Here is a 7644-nt window from a genome sequence, read left to right as displayed (position 1 = left end):
ATGACAACTTCATGCCATGTTACATCACTGTTTCTCAACCTTTTCCAACTCATTCAGCCTACATTAACGCAATGACTTTTCCCTTGAAGTATTCTAGTTTGGATCATGCAGTGACAGTTTCAGATGTAAGATGCTGCAGTGCACCTGATCCTGAGGTTTGAGACCCTCTTCAGAAGGTTGACACAAATTTTGAGTTCCAGAGCGTAGACTGTTTCAGTCTTAAAATATGTAGCCAAAAAATTTCCACCAACACTTCCAGATCCCTGCAAACAGGAAACATAAATTTACAAACAATATGTCAAAGCCACTGAAGTAAGCTATTCCACCCTTCCAATCTGTCAAAGTGTGGTTGATAAATGCTCAAATCCATTCAATCACCATTGTTTCATATCTCCTGATATAATTACCTAACACAAATCTAACAATATCAGTTTTGAAAGTTATAACTGGCCCATCTTCTAAAGCCTTTTAGTAGGAGAGTTCCAGACAGCCTTAAGATATTGACTTCCAGAAATCTACTTACATGAAGAAGATTCACCCCTAAATTACATCCTACCTGTTTGACACAGTAAAGTAATATTAAACAGTATAGTTTGCAAAACTGAAACTTGCAGCATTGATCAATGTCCTGAAAAGTTGACCTGATGCTTTCATTCTATACAATGCAATACTTAGAAGTCTCAAAACTCTCTGGCCAGTATCAGTCTGCAGTAACAACGATGCAGTATCCGCATGTTTTGACACTTTTGTCCAAACTGTTAGGTTTTAACATTTGTATTAGGGTGGGATGGATGACATTGACATTTTCTTCATCAACACAAAATTAGATGAACTTGCAGAGCATGCAATGGGCCCTTACAACTGTTAATTTGGCTTGTTACCACATTACAGATTTAGTGAAACTAGCGCAAACTCCAATTAGTATGAGATAGCATCTAATAATGGGTTTGATACCAGGTAACTTTGCAACACCGAACAGAAGTTTAATTAATATTGATATTGGGTTTTTTTTTCTGTATCCTAATGAATTAAATGCTTGATGTACGTAGCTACTTTTAATTGTTTAAATTAATCTATCCAGGCATGGTGCAACGTACCTCTGAGGCAGTTGGAACTTGAACACAAGCCATTTAGTGCAGAGGTGGCTCTCTACACTGTGCCACCAGACCCAACGGCTCTAACCCCATTCATGCTGATGTTCAGTCTAAACTATTTCATTTTGCTGTAAACAGGCACTATACATTTTCAACCTTATTGTAAAGTGTTTTAATTGTGTGCAAAATTAAATCTATAAGAGCCCACCCTGATTTGAATCAAATTATTATATAAGTAAGGTACATGGATACCACTTCTCGAACTTTGAAATTTAGCTAATATGCAATGTTTCGATGACATCGTGAATCAGCGAAGAACGGCCTCACAGCTCAAAATTGGAATCTGGCATTTTCGATCTCCTATTGGTAGATTTAATTTTAAATCTATTTTGTTTTGACCAACTAACCTTGCTTGGTATAGTTCTGCCTGACATCAGAGCAAAAAGACAAATCCATTTCAAAATATTTGATGCGGGATAGATCTTTATTTGTTTGATATGAAAATAGGGCTGAGAGAATTTGCGGTGTGTTAACGCCACAGTTTTAGCATTACCGTGGATCATTGTGGCATTGAGATGGATATGTAAATATAGGATCGGATCGACAACTTAACATCCAGCTACACCGGAATAAATGAAGCCCTGGAGATCTTGAACAGTTCGGCTTTTCCTCTTCCCAGCGTCATGGCATCAGGAAATATCTGGGGATTAACACTAGGGAACTCATAACGAGGAATTGAGGGTTGGAAAGGCCGCTGTGAATTAGCTCCTACTGAAGTGCCCCAAAGTTGAGGACGATTTGTGTTGGGTTACCGTATCCAGTGCGAATGCACTCTCAGGTTCAAGTGATAACAGAGCTTCTGGCGCCATAACGCCTTTGGAGGCATTATCCAAGTTACACTGAGTCACACTTTGCCTTAGTTTGAACTCCGTGGCAACTGAGAAATGAGCTCGTTATGTTTTCAGTGGCCTTTTCAGTCAGTGTGATTTCAATCCCGACAGATGCTATTATCCTTGATAACGCATCCAAAACCACTTCGCACCGATGCAAAGGTCCCCGAGAAAGTCGCTGGGGTCCCGCTGGATGAAGGTGAAACTGACCCCGTGTGAAACTGACAGATTCCCGTCTGAAATGGAATGCTATTTAAATACGCTATTCGGGCAGAGGGAGTGATATATAAAAACCTCTGGGCCGTCAGGCTATCGTATCCGTTAGCAAGTATTAATAAAGCATCAGCATGACATTTTTTTCGAAGCATTGGTGTTAGCAAAACTGTATTTAATTTATTGTAACTCCGCATTTGCTCAAATTTCAACTAAACGAGTTTATACTAATTGAGGCGTGCTCAAAGAAGTTGGACTGTATGGAATATTAGGGACATTTGCGTGAAATTTTAATGACATTTCAGCGGGTTACACAATATTCTGAAGGATACAGGCCATCTATTTATCAGGTTTCTATGAACTCAATCGTGTGAATAGTTTCCTGATCAAGGCAAATAAATTCAACAAACAATCGCACAATATTCCTCTTCCCGATTCTGCGTTTCTGAACTGTTAGAAAATTCAGTTCCTATCTGATGCTAAAACTGATGCTTAAAGTAAAATGTAAACGATTATTAAAGCCCCTATTCCAGTTTCAATGCAAGGGCACAGCGTTTTTTATTAGACTGGAGGGTGGGGATCATTTGCTTGTATGGATTTGCTGTCGTTTCACTGATTATTAGGGTTTTGGTAACTATTTAACAGGGGCGTTTGCATTTATCAGACCTCGGCTTCTGGTTCCAAACAAGGTAACTATGCAACCGATTTGCACTGTCCCTAGCACCACGAAAATGTTGTTAATCGCATTGTTGCAAGATTATTAGCCGCAGCGGCCTGTTGTGAGCTCCCCAGAGGCGAAATGTACATACATGCATACATACATACATACAATTGCTCTTTAGCCTTACGGAATTGACTTTAATTCCGATATTAACCTCGTTCCAGGTGACACTGAGTCTGCTGCCTGGTTGTTTCAACACAACTGCGTCTATCCCTGCAGTGTTGAAAGGTAGAATTGCTCGTCTTTATTTTTTCTTAAATATTAATTTCTGCACACAACCTGTAGCGGTTTGCTTAATATAATTAATGCGGTAGACCCAGAATGTAGTCGGTAAAGTTTGCCCCTATTCGTTGAATCAATTTCATTTCCATTTTATAAATGAACTGGAGCTCAGAGCCCAGGATAGGAGTGGAATCTAAAATGTTTCCATTATATAAATAGTAACATATGGGAGCCGTATTCAGACTGAGTGAACCTCGTAGCTGTTTTTACTCAGGCCCTGTGCAGTATGTTTAATTTCCAATGATATCACTAGAATTGATCGTTGGGTGGGAATCTCGTTGCATGTGTGTGAGTTTATGATCCCATCTTGATAAAGGGTCTGGAAAGGTGTTTTCTTGACATCCCTTTTGGACTGGCAGTCCTGGAGTAATGGGAAGGCAACACACCGTGACCCTCAGCAATGCTAGCCCCAAAAGAGTGCAGGATCGCTGCAGTGAGCTGTGAGTATCGCAGTAGACGGGAGCACTCGTCAATAACTATGACAGACATATTGATCGTTTTGAAGAACTATCTTTCAGGTCGATAGTCGATCTGCATGAGAACAATGTCGATGGTTTTGTCGAGGTTGTGCAATGTCTTCGTTCACAAATCAATGAGGGAATATTTCATTCAAACGGAGCGTTCTTTTCACAGTTTGATAATTCTCGCAGCAAAGCAGGGAGCTTTGGTGACAGTGATGGGAGAGCAATTTCATCAATTGCCCGTGAAAATTAACCCACCCACCCCCTCCAAAAGTAAAACTTTCGGCCCTTCAACCTTTACCGTTTTCTCCTCCATCACTCAGGAAACGGGGAATGTCAAGACAACTTTTCAGTTCAACGTCTCCAAATATTTCTTTCAATTTTGCTAGAAATGTACGATTCCATTTGTGGTTTTTATTTTGGATGTGGGGATTTATTTTCTGTATGGAACGCGTCCAAACAAAAGCGAAAATGCTCTGTTTCGCCCGATTTGATTGTTTATTTATTTTGCATGAAATTTGAAAGAATCTACCACTGTGTGCCCCTTTGTTGAAATGCTTCAGGTGACTGCGCTGGTTCAGGTCCCCTCCTGCAAAACATCTACCTTTAAATGTAATATTGATTGTCATCGAATTTAAAAGACTTTACTTGAAGAGTATTCCCTGAAGCATTGAAATGTCAGTCGCTGAGGCGCATCCCTTTTCAAAAGGTGACTGGAACTTTTGCTGTCAGTGGCGACTGCTATGTCATAAACTCTCAGCTCCCACACGTCTGTGGGTTTTATTAGTCAATATCTGAACAAAGTAGAGGAGGTGGGGGAGAGTGATACAAGACCGGGTCCCGGGGGCGCCGCCAAGTCTGTAAGAAAAGCAAAAAAAAAGGACCTGGGGAATATATTTATTTAAAAAGGAATGATCAGACCTTGTCATATACATAACCCTTATCTCCTTCGTCGGCGGCGATTTTCCAATCGAATACAATGAATGAAGACGATTCCCGTAAATTTGGGGCCAACACTTCCAAGCACTCACATTTTTTGCTTTCGAGGGGAAAGTGGATTTTTGAAGATGCTATATTGTGAAGCTATTGAGACATTTGAAGGATTTAATCAGCATTATGTAAAATGTTGGCAACAATTGAACAACTTGTGCCAATGGTTCAATCTGCATCTATCGACAATCACCTATTAAATTGAAGTTATTTTGCAAACAGTACAATGAGGGTATTTAGTTAGTTCACTTATCCTGGCTTCTTCGTTATGAGGCCTCGGTATTGCTGGGTCCACTCACACACCTTGTCAGAGCTTCGAAATTAGCCGCCCACGTCCTCTACGAATGACATACTATTCAGGCAAAAATTCAGACAAGTTGACAGGACGCCAGTGAGGTTTCGAGGAATGTTTAGATACTTAAATTTGGGGCGATAGAGGTTCAGTCTGCAAACGACTAGACAAGGGAGGTGAGTGCGTGACTCCAAACTGATCCACTAACTGCAACTGCACCAACAAAAAGAACAGGGGCATCGCTAGGAATTTGTTGCTTTCGGTTTAATATATTCGGGCCAGACGGATTTACAACTTCCATTTATATAGGGCCTTCCAATGTACTGAAACGTCCCAAGCCATACGTATGATTGTTTGTTGAGGAATAAAACTTCAAATGAAATTAGATAGTCACCAGCACAATCTAAAAAAGGCTAAAGTGTTTTTTTTTTACATAAAGAGGCATATTTCTCATTACTTGTTCTTAATCTGTTTTCGAACATTTTCTTTTCAGTTTATCTTATCCATTTGGTCACTTGCTCCCACACGAAACGCCTTGCAAAAGATCCTGAAATTATCGTTTTTGAGCCAGTTTTATGCTTGAATTATGTTTGGAATATAGCCTGTCGCTTAACGATCAATTTGAAATCATAGGCTCCCAAGTGAGCAGCGTTCACTCTTGTTTAAATATTATTTGTTTCGATGCTATTTGCTTGACACGTTGCAAATAATAAAACTATCGTTAAATGCGACTGTTTAAACGAACGAACGTATATCTATGAGCTAGTTTATCATTTCAATTTAACACCTCCAGTTAAAAACGCTTATGCAATTTTAACGCTGCAAAACACAAAATATATTAGCTCAGTCAACATTGCAGAGTTGCCTTGAGTTAACTATTTTCTACAACTATTACTTTATTTAATATGCCTATCTTTTTCTCGTAGGTTTAAATGGAGCGAGCAGTTTAAATTCGCCAACATCGAAGATTCGACAGTGAATTAAGGAATTGCGTATGTTCCCGGTAAAGGCTAAAACAATAAACTTGTGTATACAGCTGGAGATCTGCGGTTTTGTTTATTGCTAAGTCACGTTAAAAGTTTGAACGAAAAAACGAAAGTAGATGAGTTTTATAGAAATTCTCATCTTCCATAAAAAAAAGAATCTTCCTTCTAACAGCGAGGCAAAGATACTCTCTAAAATTGCAGTAGGAATTGGGAAGGATTTGTTTACCAGCCCGAGAATGCTACGGCTTCTGTGTTGCCAAGTGTGAGCTAGAAAATCCAGCCCTTCAGTTCTTCACTCTGCACATCGGAAGAAGCTAACCAAAAATAAGAGAAATCCATAGGACTTTTACAAATAAAGGAGCTCTTTTTAAAGTTATTTGATTTCTTCAGAACGTAAACTAGCAGAGGGACTTGACAAACATTTAACAGTCTTTGGAATCGGAATTGCTTCAAAGGCATTAGCTTACAGCATCTGATTTAAATGGATTGAAGCTACTGGAGAAAGCTTTCACTTTTGAAACCTACTTCCTGTAGCCATAGTATGTGTTTCTTATCGCATTTGATGAAAAAAAAAGCCTTTTCTAAATATTTATTTATTTAATTAATTTGTGTGGCTAGAAGACAGAGAAAGCCATCCTGTTGCTTCAAAATGAGGAAGTCTCACAATTTACTCCCTGTACACCAATTAATGGTACAGATGCAGCACATAGAATGAAACAGTGTACTGATACCAATACAGAGAAAGAGTACAACTAAACAGCAAGCAGAAATACCATATTTGCAGAAGTACATACAATCATCGTTAGAGCTTCACAGCTTTCAATTGGAGAAAGAGATGACATAAAGGAAGAATTTGAGATAAACACTATTATGAATGTTCCTTCTATGGCTGTAATAATTGTAATAGTTGAGTCTATGTGGTGGAAAGATTTTGTGGACACCTACAACCTATACAATGGAAACAGGAATGACTGTGAGTATATTTGTGTTGTGATCACGCCAATGCAAAAACTGAGACCTTAAAGTCGAGCTTTCACTTATCTAGATGCCTGGGTAACTGAAACCTATATTCCCAAATCTCAAATGTGTGAATACACCCACTAAGCCAACAGCACGATCATAAAATAATGCATAAAATTTCAAACCACACAAGAAGAGTGAGATATCTCCTTGCAGAGATCCATAAGCCTATGTACAAGCAGACAGATTCCATACAGACTATAATGCAAATAGTCCACCACACCTCATGCAAGGGGAAAGGTTGAGAAGGAGAGTTCTTCACAGTAACTTCAGCAGAAATTGAAATCAAACAGATGGTGTCACTCTATATCATGAACCAGTTGTTCAGCAACTGCACATGCATCAACTCAGAAAGAGATACTCTGCAGTCACCAATTCAAAGTAGAAAAACTACTGTATATCTGCAGGTAGATAGAGGCCTCATACAAATACCAATAGACAGTGAAACTTAATTCAGACAGAAATACAAATATATTCAAGTTGATGCCATTATTTAGAGAGAGATCTCACAGGACTGGCAAAAGATATAAAGATCCCACAAAGATATATTACAGATAAGGAGATTCATTCATCATTACAATAAGGACATGTCCATAATTAAATCAGTACAGGAAGTAAAATCCCATGGCAAAATACTTCATACATCTCTATTAAAGAAATGAAAACCTTGTATTGACACCAGGACAGACAGTAAG

General features: G+C 38.9%; 1 long non-coding RNA gene across 1 annotated transcript; it reads left to right on the top strand.

Moving 5' to 3' along the window:
* Positions 1–3441: 3441 nt before the first annotated feature.
* LOC125485527 lies at positions 3442–5986 on the top strand. The gene is made up of 2 exons (XR_007264237.1): positions 3442–3640; positions 5870–5986. It is a non-coding gene; the product is annotated as an uncharacterized LOC125485527 (long non-coding RNA).
* Positions 5987–7644: the final 1658 nt, after the last annotated feature.

This window comes from Rhincodon typus, chromosome 19 (genome assembly GCF_021869965.1).
Source record: "Rhincodon typus isolate 14 chromosome 19, sRhiTyp1.1, whole genome shotgun sequence".
Classification (NCBI taxonomy): Eukaryota; Metazoa; Chordata; class Chondrichthyes; order Orectolobiformes; family Rhincodontidae; genus Rhincodon; species Rhincodon typus.
This window is presented reverse-complemented; position numbering and strand designations above follow the sequence as displayed.